We start from the raw sequence: 12,903 nt of genomic DNA on the forward strand, positions 1-12,903 counted from the left end.
GGCTGGTGGTTTTAAATTGTACCCTCAACTCAACCCTGGACAAATCATCTCAAGCCCCCACCACAAACCCTAGATCAGCAAAGATGTTGAACTCTCTTACTAAAGATATGGGACGATAGATATCTATGGACTATACATACTATTCCAGTGTCCATAACACCTACTCTTGTATAGATTACATTTTTATCCAAAAGATTTTCATTAATTCTACCATTTACACAATCTAACCAATAGCACTTTGTCTGCGTCTGCTTTGACCTCTGTAAAAATATCCCGAAGTTAAAGAGCTGGAAATTCAACGAAGCATTCCATACATTGGTTACTACATGGATATCAACTACACACAAGACAGCAAAGGCTCTCCTGTTTCTCTGGCCACAATGCGGGACACTGCCAAAGCTACACTGAGGTCATCTAAGTGCATATGCTTCCTCTAAGAAAAAAAAGCAATGGAAGCACACAGGTTAGATCTTTAGGGAGCTGGAACACTGCGAAAAAGTACCTAAAAAATCCCCAGACAGCGCCTCCTAGGGTCAATTTAAAGCAGCCAAAGCCAAACTAAACTTGGACTATACTCCAGGGATAAAAATATATATATATTTACTAAACAGATACCATGAGTATAGCAATAGGCCTACCAGATTGCTTGCTTACCATTTTTTTAAGCAGTCAGAGCATACAATCATGGCCATCCAAACAGCAGATGACGAGGACATATCCAAATAAGATTCCATGATTTTTACAGCAAATTATATACTTCTGAGAGAAAACATACGGCTGCAGAACTCGGTTCTTTCCGAGAAGGAATCTCGCATATCAAAACTATATGAGACCGACCAAGAAGATCTCAACTCCCCCTTCACTCCTGAGGAGGTCCTATAGGCAATTCTCTCCATGCCACCTAACAAGTCCCCAGGCCCAGATAGTTCTACAAAGCTTTTTGGCCCCAGTTTAGCCTTATTTTCATGCCAATGCAAGGATGATTTTTGCAAAAACGGAGCTCTCCCAGACTCTATGTATACAGCTCACATTACAGTGTTGCTCAAAAAAGACAAGGACCCTCTATCCTGCTCGTCCTTCCGGCCCATAAGCTTGTTGGATTTCCACTATAAAATAACTGCCAAATTGCTCACCAAAAGACACTCCTTCCCAAAATAATAAAACGGACCAAACTGGATTTATTAGAGACCAGTACTCTTCTGATAACATTCTCCGTCTTTTTGATATTATAGATCAAGTAAACTTCACTGGATGCTGAGGAACGTTCAACAGGATGGAGTGGAGCTTTCTGTTCTCAGTCTTAGAAAAGTTCAATATGGGTCCAAACTTTATTACATGGATTAAGTCCCTGTATTCTCATCCAAATGCCATGGTGTCTACTAACGGTCTGAATTCTGACAGATTCCCTTTGGGATGTGGCACAAGACAACGACGCTCGCTGTCCCCCCCTGCTCTACTTTTTGGGGGCGGAACCTATGGCGGAGTTGACAAGGAGCAATTCAGCTATTATGGATGGGTGTCTCTGCAGGCGGCCTTCAGCATAAGATTTCACTCTACGCGGATGATGTCTTGCTCTACATATCCAACCCTGAGAATGGCAAGTTGTCAGGATATAAGATACATTTGAACAAATACATTGTTTGTCCTCTCAATCTTCCACTCACCAGCTCTATGAAGACATTCTGCCCGATCCAATGGAAGACAGGGGTTTCAATACTTTGGGATCTTTGTAACACCCGATCTGAATTGCCTTTTCAAGGAAAATTATCTCCCACTCCTGAATTGAAATTGGGAATGATCTCCGAACCTGGATCTCCCTCCCAATTAGCTTAGTCAGAAGAATCAATGTTACCCCTATTAACATCCGCCCTAGATCTAATTATTTATTTTAGATGCTCTCATGCTATCTCCCAGTTAATTATTTCAAAACAACCAACCAAAGCATCACCAAATTTATATGGGTCAAGAAAAAACCTAGGATCAAGTTCTCCACTCTATTGAAATCTGAATCTAAGGGTGGTTTTGCCCTTCCCTGCCTTCAATTGTACTACTGCTCTGTCCAAATCCGCAATATGATAACATGGATCACAAACAGACAAGACTCAATATGGATTCATGAATAACTTTTGTGAAGTGAGCAACATAGCCAAAACCTTTGATTTACAACACCCTACTAGCATGGAAGGACTAGGAAATACTATGGCATTTATTCCCAGATATGCTCCCACCTGCCTATAGTATGCAACCCAGACTTGCCAAAATCCCTGAGTGATGCCAACTTTCATCTTTGGCACAGTTTAGGGATCAGGACCTTTTCAGACCTGTTTCATCAGAACACAACTACACTGACATCCTTTCAAGAGCTCTGCAGTGAATTCAATGTGCCAAGATCCCACAAAATGTAATATCTTCAAATTAGACACGTAAATTGTTTTGTACACCCAGTGTAAATTAAAAAAGCTATAGTATACAATGTTGAGTGGAATCTACTTACTTGTAAGATAGCAACATTTGTCTGTAAGACAAAGAGCAGACAGTCAGCTTTAGCGAACACCATAAAATGAGCCCAGCTCTACACTAATTGTATTTTTGTGACTGGTATACGTTTGCTTGAGACGAGCAAGTTAACCCCAATGTGTCAATGACTAGGTTGAGTATGGGGATAATGGGGCTGTGATCTAACAAGTTCATTGATCACACACACACACTAGGTCCTGGACATACTTAATCAAAGCAAAATATATTGTTGGGAATAACATGTGGGTACTCACGTAATAATGGCATAACAATAACATTGAAGAACGGAAGGACTAGTGGGCTAGTTAAAAGACAGGAATTGAGATGAAGGCAGGATCCAATATTTAGGGTATTTATTAGGCCCAAGGGTATACACACACAGGCAGCACACACACAGGGATTTTGAATTATATGGATACACAAAGGGGAGAACATGCTACATTATAACAGTACATAACCAGTGTCAAATAGAATGCATATGATTAAGCAGCTAAAACCAGGTTAACATGTCATCATGGTACACACAGCATTCAAAGGAGGACTGAGGACAAGGCAACACCATGAATTCACCAAACACTGAAGAGGAAAACATATGTTTTGTAGTAATTGTCTGATTGGGAACTACCATTAATCACATTTCCATCTACAGTTTATGCGAGTAAAGTCATACCTTATAATAAATCAGAACAGCGGTTTTCGGTACAATTTTATAAACGCCAGATAATTTTGTTAGTTCGACATGGTGGGATCTTTGTAAAAATAGCGGTGGAATATTAACCATCATATCGAAGTTAACTTGGAATCTCGCAATGACATGGTGTTTGGTCCCCCCACTACGACTCTGGGAACCAAGACCAGAGTAGGCACATACCGTGCCACCGTGCACACAAAACTATTGGTAAACTATTGGAAAATGCGATGGAAACACATTGAACATTAGAATTGTATTCGGTACATGAACACTTAACCTTTTACTGCAGTGGGCTGAATCAGGGTCACAGAGTGTTTCTTCATAGTCTTAAATCTACGTTGAAACAAAGCATATACCTCACAAACATGGTTATGGGCTTAAAAAGAAGATGCATGTACCATGTTGTCACGATCGTTGGAAGCATACTCGGACCAACGAGCAGCGGGATCTGGGTTCCACATCTTTATTTAAAGTAAGTGAACCACAAAACAATAAAGAATAACCTAACCGTGACTAAGTGGTGCACATGCACAAAATAATATCCCACAAACACAGGTGGGAAAAACAGCTACTTAAATATGATCCCCAATTAGAGACAATGATTACCAGCTGCCTCTAATTGGGAATCAGACAAATCACCAACATAGAAAATAAACTAGAACACCACATAGAAATAAATCAACTAGATCATTCCCAGTCACATCCTGACCTACTCTACCATAGAAAATAAGGTCTCTCTATGGTCAGGATGTGACACATGTCAGATATAGAGTTGAAATGTATACAATATTACACTTTATATACATCACAGAAGACTGAAATGTAACAAAAACATTTTGATATGGAAACAATGGATTTGGGGCATTTAAAAATAAATCATGTTTATTAATTTTGAAAAATATTGTTCCACCAATGAGGCCACTAATCAAATCAAAGTTTATTTGGCACGCCAGATACAACAGGTGTACACCTTACAGTGAATTGCTTACTTACAGGCTCTAACCAATAGTGCAAGAAAGGTATTAGGTGAACAATAAGTAGGTAAAGAAATAAAACAGTAGTAAAGAAATAAAACAGTAAAAAGACAGGCTATATACAGTAGCGAGGCTACATACAGTAGCGAGGCTATATACAGTAGCGAGGCTACATACAGTAGCGAGGCTACATACAGTAGCGAGGCTATATACAGTGGCGAGGCTATATACAGTAGGAAGGCTATAAAAAAAAAGTTGGGGTAGCCATTTCATTACCTGTTCAGGAGTCTAATGGCTTGGGGGTAAAAACTGTTGAGGTGCCTTTTTGTCCTAGACTTGGCACTCCGGTACCGCTTGCCATGCGGTAGTAGAGTGAACAGTCTATGACTGGGGAGGCTGGGGTCTTTGACCATTTTTAGGGCCTTCCTCTAACACCGCCTGGTGTAGAGGTCCTGGATGGCAGGCAGCTTAGCCCCAGTGATGTACTGGGCCGTACGCACTACCCACTGGTGGGCGCTTTGGTTATTTGACTGCAGGAAAGGTACATGTTGTGTGCACTATGTTATCACACACTGATTTCTGTCCACAACAATTCAGTTTGGTGCAAACATCACTGGTGGAAAATGCACGTATTTTCTTAATGCAGTTTTGAATATTCAAATCAAACTAAATTGTCTCAAATTATTTCGCTTTGGCAATGGAAGTTTTATTGAGTACAGTCAGGCAGTCATAGGGAGTCTCAGATATCAGTTATCAGCAAGCCAGAGGCATCCCACTTGGCACACTGGTTGAATCAACGTTGTTTCCACGTAATTTCAATGAAATTACATTGAACCAACGTGGAATTAACATTGAATTGACGTCTGTGCCTAGTGGGATCTGTGGAAAGAGCACAAGTAGTACAAAGATTTACATGAAAATATAACAAATGTATCATTCAGCATTCCACCTAAAACAATGACATGAGCTTTGTCCCAATTCATCTCTGCTCAAATCCTCACTTCAACTCTACTCGCATCCTTCTCAAAACCCATTGGAGGTCTGAGATCCTCCAATTGGGTTTTTAGAAGGAGGCATGGAAAAAGGATGTAAGGAATCGAGAAAAGATAAAATGGCACAGAGCTGTTGCAGGTTTGCCTCAATATGGAATGGCAGATGTGGGACTGAGTCGAGCTGTACAATCCACACCATCCGTCAGCATTGAGCCATAAGAAACCCTCTTGAAACCTTTAAGTAAGAAACACATAAATTAGAATACAAGTACTGTATGTTTAAGGCTGTTTAAGTAGTCATACATGACTGTTAGGAGTGCGGTGCCATACCTTTTAGCTCCCTGGTGCAGAAGAGCTGGCGCACTAAATATGAAGTTGCGGCAGATGTCTGTGGAGGGGGTCTTGGCCACGCTCTGGCTGTTCTCCAGACAGATGTCTGTGGAGGGGGTCTTGGCCATGCTCTGGCTGTTCTTCAGACAGATGTCTGTGGAGGGGGTCTTGGCCACGCTCTGGCTGTTCTCCAGACAGATGTCTGTGGAGGGGGTCTTGGCCACGCTCTGGCTGTTCTCCAGACAGATGTCTGTGGAGGGGGTCTTGGCCACGCTCTGGCTGTTCTCCAGACAGATGTCTGTGGAGGGGGTCTTGGCCATGCTCTGGCTGTTCTCCAGACAGATGTCTGTGGAGGGGGTCTTGGCCACGCTCTGGCTGTTCTTCAGACAGATGTCTGTGGGGGGGGGGGGGGGGGGGGGGGGGGGGTCTTGGCCACGTTCTGGCTGTTCTCCAGACAGATGTCTGTGGAGGGGGTCTTGGCCACGTTCTGGCTGTTCTCAAGACAGATGTCTGTGGAGGGGGTCTTGGCCACGCTCTGGCTGTTCTTCAGACAGATGTCTGTGGAGGGGGTCTTGGCCATGCTCTGGCTGTTCTCCAGACAGATGTCTGTGGAGGGGGTCTTGGCCACGCTCTGGCTGTTCTCCAGACAGATGTCTGTGGAGGGGGTCTTGGCCACGCTCTTGCTGTTCTCCAGACAGATGTCTGTGGAGGGGGTCTTGGCCACGCTCTGGCTGTTCTCCAGACAGATGTCTGTGGAGGGGGTCTTGGCCACGTTCTGGCTGTTCTCAAGACAGATGTCTGTGGAGGGGGTCTTGGCCACGCTCTGGCTGTTCTCCAGACAGATGTCTGTGGAGGGGGTCTTGGCCACGCTCTGGCTGTTCTCCAGACAGATGTCTGTGGAGGGGGTCTTGGCCACGCTCTGGCTGTTCTTCAGACAGATGTCTGTGGAGGGGGTCTTGGCCACGCTCTGGCTGTTCTCCAGACAGCAGTAATGCTGTAAGTGTTACGCTCGTCGATGGAAGGATCGGACCAAGGTGCAAGGTGGTAGGCATACATTTTAATTTATTAAATGAACACAGAAAAAACAACAAAACCGTAACGTCTAGTAGGGCTAAACAGCACGGTACCAAAAACAAGATCCCACAAACTACAGGTGGAAAAGTATGATCCCCAATCAGAGACAACGATAGACAGCTGCCTCTGATTGGGAACCATAACCACACCCTGACCTAACCAAATAGAGAATTAGAAGGATCTCTAAGGTCAGGGCGTGACAGGAACGTGTTCCAGGCACTGCTCTTGGCCACGTCACCTCTCTCAGAACCAGTGAAGATCTCCAGGTTTTTACAGTGAGGCATCAGCACAATCTGTAGAGACGGCAGAAAGATAAGGGAGATGGAATTAGATTTCGTTGAAGGCTAAATCCTAACTTGAGATCCTTGTAGCAGAAAATGTTATGCAAGTGACATCACTGCATGGTTAACGCAAAGGTCTCAGTTGTGTCTAGGTGTTTAACAGTGTGTGTGTGTGGTAACTAACCAAGTCGATGATTGTATATGGGGACTGGACATCACTGAGTGCAGAGTAGAGGAACAAGCTCAGGCGAACAGTGTATTTCATCCCTGCCTTGAAACACATTGGTTTTGGGAGAACCAAACATCTGAGGAGACGACAGAGAGAGAGAGAGAGAGAGAGAGAGAGAGATGTCACAAAACACTGCACTAAATCAGACTCAAGAAAAGAGTCAGTATGCCGCTCGTCAGTCAGTATGGCTCAGTATTGAACAGCCTGCTGTCATTTCATGCCCAACTCTCCTCGTGAAACGCTATCCTCCTATAGGTTAACACTTCATCCTTTGCCTAACTTACTTATATATAGTACATTCGGTATGAAGCCATTCTCTGTATAGAACCATCTTTTTAACCAATAGACAGCAGTTGGTCAAGGTCAATTACACATCACCCTCTCAGTACCACTAATGATTAAGTGATTGTTGGATGTCATGGTTACCGGTTCGATTTTCCAACGGGACCAGAATGAAAAAGTACAAAAATGTACTCGCTCGACTTACCTGTACCCCCACGGTACCCCCTGTATATAGCCTTATTATTATTATTGTATTGTTACTTGTTTTTTTTTAAAACTTTATTTAGTAAATATTTTTTGTTAACTCTATTTTCTTAAAACTGCATTGTCAAAAATAACACAAATACATGTGGGGGAAAGAGAGAAAAGAGGGGGAGCACTTAACACAATAAAATAACATACAACTAACCAGGGGGAGAGAGAGGAAGAGACGGGGGAAGAGGAAGAGGGGAGAGAGGAAGGCATTGACTTTAAAAAGAATGGACAAAGCCAAAGATGACATCACTCCATTGTTTCATATGTGAAGTCTCAGTGGCGCATTTGAAGATCAGGAATGTCATTTTAGCATGTCGATATCTTGCTTCACAGAGGAGTTTTTGGAAATATTGCATGAGCAGTTTGAGCTGCTCTAGGAAGTGATGTTGCAGGTTAGCTCAGTGCTGCCACCTCTCATGGAGTATCTCAAGTTTAAGGCCGACCAGGGTACTGCAGGCGGCAAATTATCCTTAAATTATAAAATAATATGTTCAAGGATATACATCTGGTGAAATAGAAGCAAGTATTGGTACCATGATTGTGTTTAAAAAAATACATTAAAACATGTATACACAAATATTGACTACGAAGATTGCCATACTACCTTTGACTATAATTGGGGATCCTGCCTTCTGAAAACATTGCCTTCAGTACTCCGGTTAGCCTTTAACTTGAAATCCTCAATGAAAGGGGGCATTCTCTCCTGGAGGAAGGAGAGGAGGACAAGAGATGAGGGAGAGAAAGTGAAGGGTCATGTTCAGTGTGCCACACCAAAATGCTAGTCTTATTTCACAGAGACACTTGACCTGTCCCAGGGACTCGACTCATTAGCCCCTCCTCGACTAATCAGGTCTGCACAAGTTTCTAATAATTGCATTCATTAATTAATAATCGACTCATTAGCCACTACTCAAACAATCAGGTCTGCACAAGTTTCTAATCTATTTATTAATTAATTAAGACCTTTCTGTTATAAACACACTTATAAAAAGTGATTGATTGTTGAAGGGTTACTAAATTCTGACGTCTACTCTGACATACATACACATATTCCACTCTACAAGTTGACAGACCTTGTAAACTAGAATTACCACACTGCTGTAAAAATGTCTCATTTAGAAAATCATTGATCTTGTCATTGCTTTTCCTGATTGTTTGTAAATCGAATGTCTGTAGAATGTTTCTTTGTAAAATTGTTGACAAAATAATCCTGCTTCTGAATGACCTCGATTACAATGTGACATATTTGACTAAATAAGATGTGGTTGAGAATATGTCAGAAGGACATCAGTGGGTGTTTCAGAGGCTTTATCAGTCAGCTGCACAGAGACACTATTCAGTGGCGAGAGAAACACAACAAAGGGACAATTTAAAGGAACAAAGGCAGCCACTTCCTGCAGGCCAAGCTGGCTGCAAATCAGAACAAAACCTCCCACAACCTCCCACAAACTCTAAGGAGACCTTAAGACAACCATTCAGACAGACTTCCACAAACCACCAGGTGACCTTACAAACTTTCAGGGAACATGTACTGTACTGTATATCCTTTACATTGCCCTGCCCCTGAGCAACACACAGGAACACACAAATGCTTATCAATTTTGGGACCGCAATGATGAAATTGAGTCATATTTGGTACGGTGTATACTGAGTGGGTTTCAGTGTAGGAGAAACGTACAGTTATTTACAGTAGGCTTTTATATAGGAAGGTATGCATCATCTGATTCAGACCCTGACGCCATCATTCTCCCAGTCGATTTGTATACTGTTCTCCTCAACAAACCTAGAAAGCAGATACGGGTAGTATTACTCCATCCAATATATACTGAACAAAATGATAAACGCAACATGGCATTTCAGGGATTTTACTGAGTTACTGTTCATATAAGGAAATCAGTCAAATAAAATAAATAAATTAAGCCCTAATCTATGGATTTCACATGACTGGGCAGAGGCACAGCCATGGGTGGGCCAGTGAGGGCATAGGCCCACCCACTTGGGAGCCAGGCCCACCCACCGAGGAGCCAGGTCCAGTCAATCAGAATGAGTTCTTCAAGACAAAAGGGCTTTATTACAGACATAAATGCTCCTCAGTTTCATCAGCTGTCCGGGTGGCTGGTCTCAGATGATCGCACAGGTGAAGAAGTCAGATGTGAAGGTCCTGAGCTGACGTGGTTACATGTGGTCTGCGGTTATGAGGCCGGTTGGATGTACTGGCAAATTCTCTAAAATTACATTGGAGGCAGCTTGTGTTAGAGAAATTAACATAAAATTATCTGGCAACCAATCTGGTGGACATTGCTGCATTCAGCATGACAATTGCACGCTCCCTCAAAACTTGAGACATCTGTGGCATTGTGTTGTGTAACAAAACTGCACATTTTAGAGTGGTCTTTTATTGTCCCCAACACAAGGTGCACCTGTGTAATGATCATGCTGTTTAATCAGCTTCTTGATATGTCACACCTGTCCATTGGATGGATTATCTTGGCAAAGGAGAAATTCTCACTAACAGAGATGTAAACAAATTTGTGCACAACATTTTAGAGAAATACGTTTTTTGTGTGTATAGAACATCTCTGGTATCTTTTATTTTAACTCATGAAACATGGGACCAACACTTTACATGTTGCGGTAGTATTTTTGTTCAGTGTAGCATCATAACTGAAATACAAGACGTCAGATACACAAGTGACACACTTCTTGTGTTCTGGTGGAGGGATCTGAGAGATGATCGGCTATGCTACTTCAATGCAGGAATAAAGGGATCAGGCTTGATGGACAGGTCTGTCAGGATGAGCTGATCAATGCCCAACCTCGCCCCACCCCTTACAACACAAACACACACACGACCCTCATTCAAATAGAGTAATCAAACTGACCAAGGGAAATGCAGATTACCTGTTGCCGTGACTACAGCAGCTGCACTGTGTCACAGAGTGAACCCACCCAGACCAAGGCCTAATTTGAGCTTGCCTAACACACACCATGAAATCTGAGATAGGTCTAGATCAACATGACAGGTGTACCGGGATGGCCAAAGATAGCGTTATAACCAACCATGTAACCATGTTAAGACAGGTGTACCGGGATGGCCAAAGGTAGTGTTATAACCAACCATGTAACCATGTTAAGACCTGTTTGGTTTTATAAGTTGCATTTACACACGTGTGTGTGTTTGTGTGAATAGAAAGTGTTGATGGTGTATATGAGTATACCAAGTGCTTTTTCGTCGTTCAATTTTGTTTTTTCACAACTGTGCTAGTGCGAATCTGAGTTTGTGTGTAAATGTGAGTTTGTGTGTGAGCCATCCAAGGTTAGTTTTTTGTGCCTGTCTGTGTTTAGATGACTCCCGAGTGGTCCAACGGTCTAATAGGCTGACCACACCGCTCGCGTCGCGTGCGCGAGCATTGCAAAATAAATGTAGAAATCTATGTTATTCAATTATTGTACCCACACTGCTTGTGCGCGCCAACGAGTGTCTGCATTGCAAATGGATAAAATAGAAATCAGTTCTATTTCTGACGCAGATCGCGCTGCAAGTCCTGCCTCTGCCATCTCCTCATTGGTTTATAGAACCCACAGGTACCCACGTGCCATCTCCTCATTGGTTATACCCACGTGGGTGATTGAAAGATGAACTGTGTTGCCTGTCGGTGTAGTAATACTATGAAAGTTTAGATGCCAATCACCATATAAGTTCAAAGATGAAAAAACCTGGAAGGAGGAGAGATGACTAGAAACAATTTGGTTGACTGTTTTATGTGTGGATTAATTGTCGGAGTAGAGGACCTTGTGCATTTCAGGTAAAATAACAACTCAATGTTTATATCCCAGGACAAATTAGCTGGCAACAGAAAGCTAGCTAAATAGGACAAATTAGCTAGCAAGTGCAAGCTAACTAGCTAAATTGCCATAAATGTTTAATGCTTTTCGACCTGTCCCAAATTAATGTAATTGGTTCAGAGTTTGTTTTGATATTTTAACCTGCATGTCGTAATCGCGTTTGGTGTAGGGGGACAAAATAAATGTATGCACAATGGTGCACGCGCGCGCGCGCAGACGTTTGGGTTCCGTGTAAGGCAATGCATCTCAGGGCTACAAGTGTCACTACAGACCCTGGTTCAATCACGGGCTGTATCACAACCGGCCGTGATCGGGAGTCCCATAGGGCGGCGCACAATTGGTCCAGCGTTGTCCGGATTAGGGGAGGGTTTGGCCAGGGTAGGCCGTCATTGTAAAATAATAATTTGTTCTTGACTTACTTGGCATTAAATAAAGGTTAAATAAAAATACTAAATAAATAAGATGTGTAGGTTAGAGGTTGGGATTTAGGTGTCATATTCTGCATGTGCCACTGCCAGCCCAGGGATAGGGCAGTTGGAGGCCTGAGCCTCAGAGAACAACCCACACCAGTCACCCTTTCAACAGCACCCTCCAGGCCCCAGCCATGGTCCCCTCCCCCGGCCCTGTCTAATCAGTGTGTGTGGGTGTGTAGGAGGGCCAGCACTAACAGCTGGCAGCCTGCCTGCCCCATCATCACTCCCCCACCACTTACCCCAGACTGGGTAATCACAGCCATATGATTTCTCAGCACCCTCGGTGGCTGCCACACCTGCCCCTTCCCTCACTGGTGGGATGTCCCTTCTGGGACACATGGGGGGGAGGGTTGGTGGGGTACAGATGGTGTCTACTTACCAACTAAACAGTTGAAAGTGCAACGAGGACAGAGAAGAGTAACCTCTGTTGCTTAATGAGATAAGCAAGAGATCACTGGAGAGAAATATTTTGTTTTGGAAAAAAACGTAATGAGTGAAGCATCATACAGCCAGTTGTGGTCCGATACCAATTGTGTTATAGTGGCAGCCTTTGCTTGTGTTGGTCTCAAGATTTCCTCAGATTCTGATACGTTGCATATCTGTCACAAAATCTTTATTGCAGATTTCATACTTTTATTACATGGATATAATACATTTTGGGGGTGAAAGGTCATGGAATGAGAAAGGGAAAGGGGAAAGGGAGATACCTAGTCAGTTGTACAACTGAATGTATTCAACTGAAATGTGTCTTCCGCATTTAACCCAACCCCTCTGAATCAAAGAGGTGCAGGGGGCTGTCTTAATTGACATCCACATCATCGGCACCCGGGGAACAGTGGGTTAACTGCCTTGCTCAGGGGCAGAACGACAGATGTTTACCTAAGAAACTAGCCCTGTATGTACGTATGTGTATGTAAGTGATTGTTAGGTGCTCAGCAAATGGAACATTGACTATGACA

Source organism: Oncorhynchus mykiss, chromosome 5 (assembly GCF_013265735.2).
Source record: "Oncorhynchus mykiss isolate Arlee chromosome 5, USDA_OmykA_1.1, whole genome shotgun sequence".
Taxonomy (NCBI): Eukaryota; Metazoa; Chordata; class Actinopteri; order Salmoniformes; family Salmonidae; genus Oncorhynchus; species Oncorhynchus mykiss.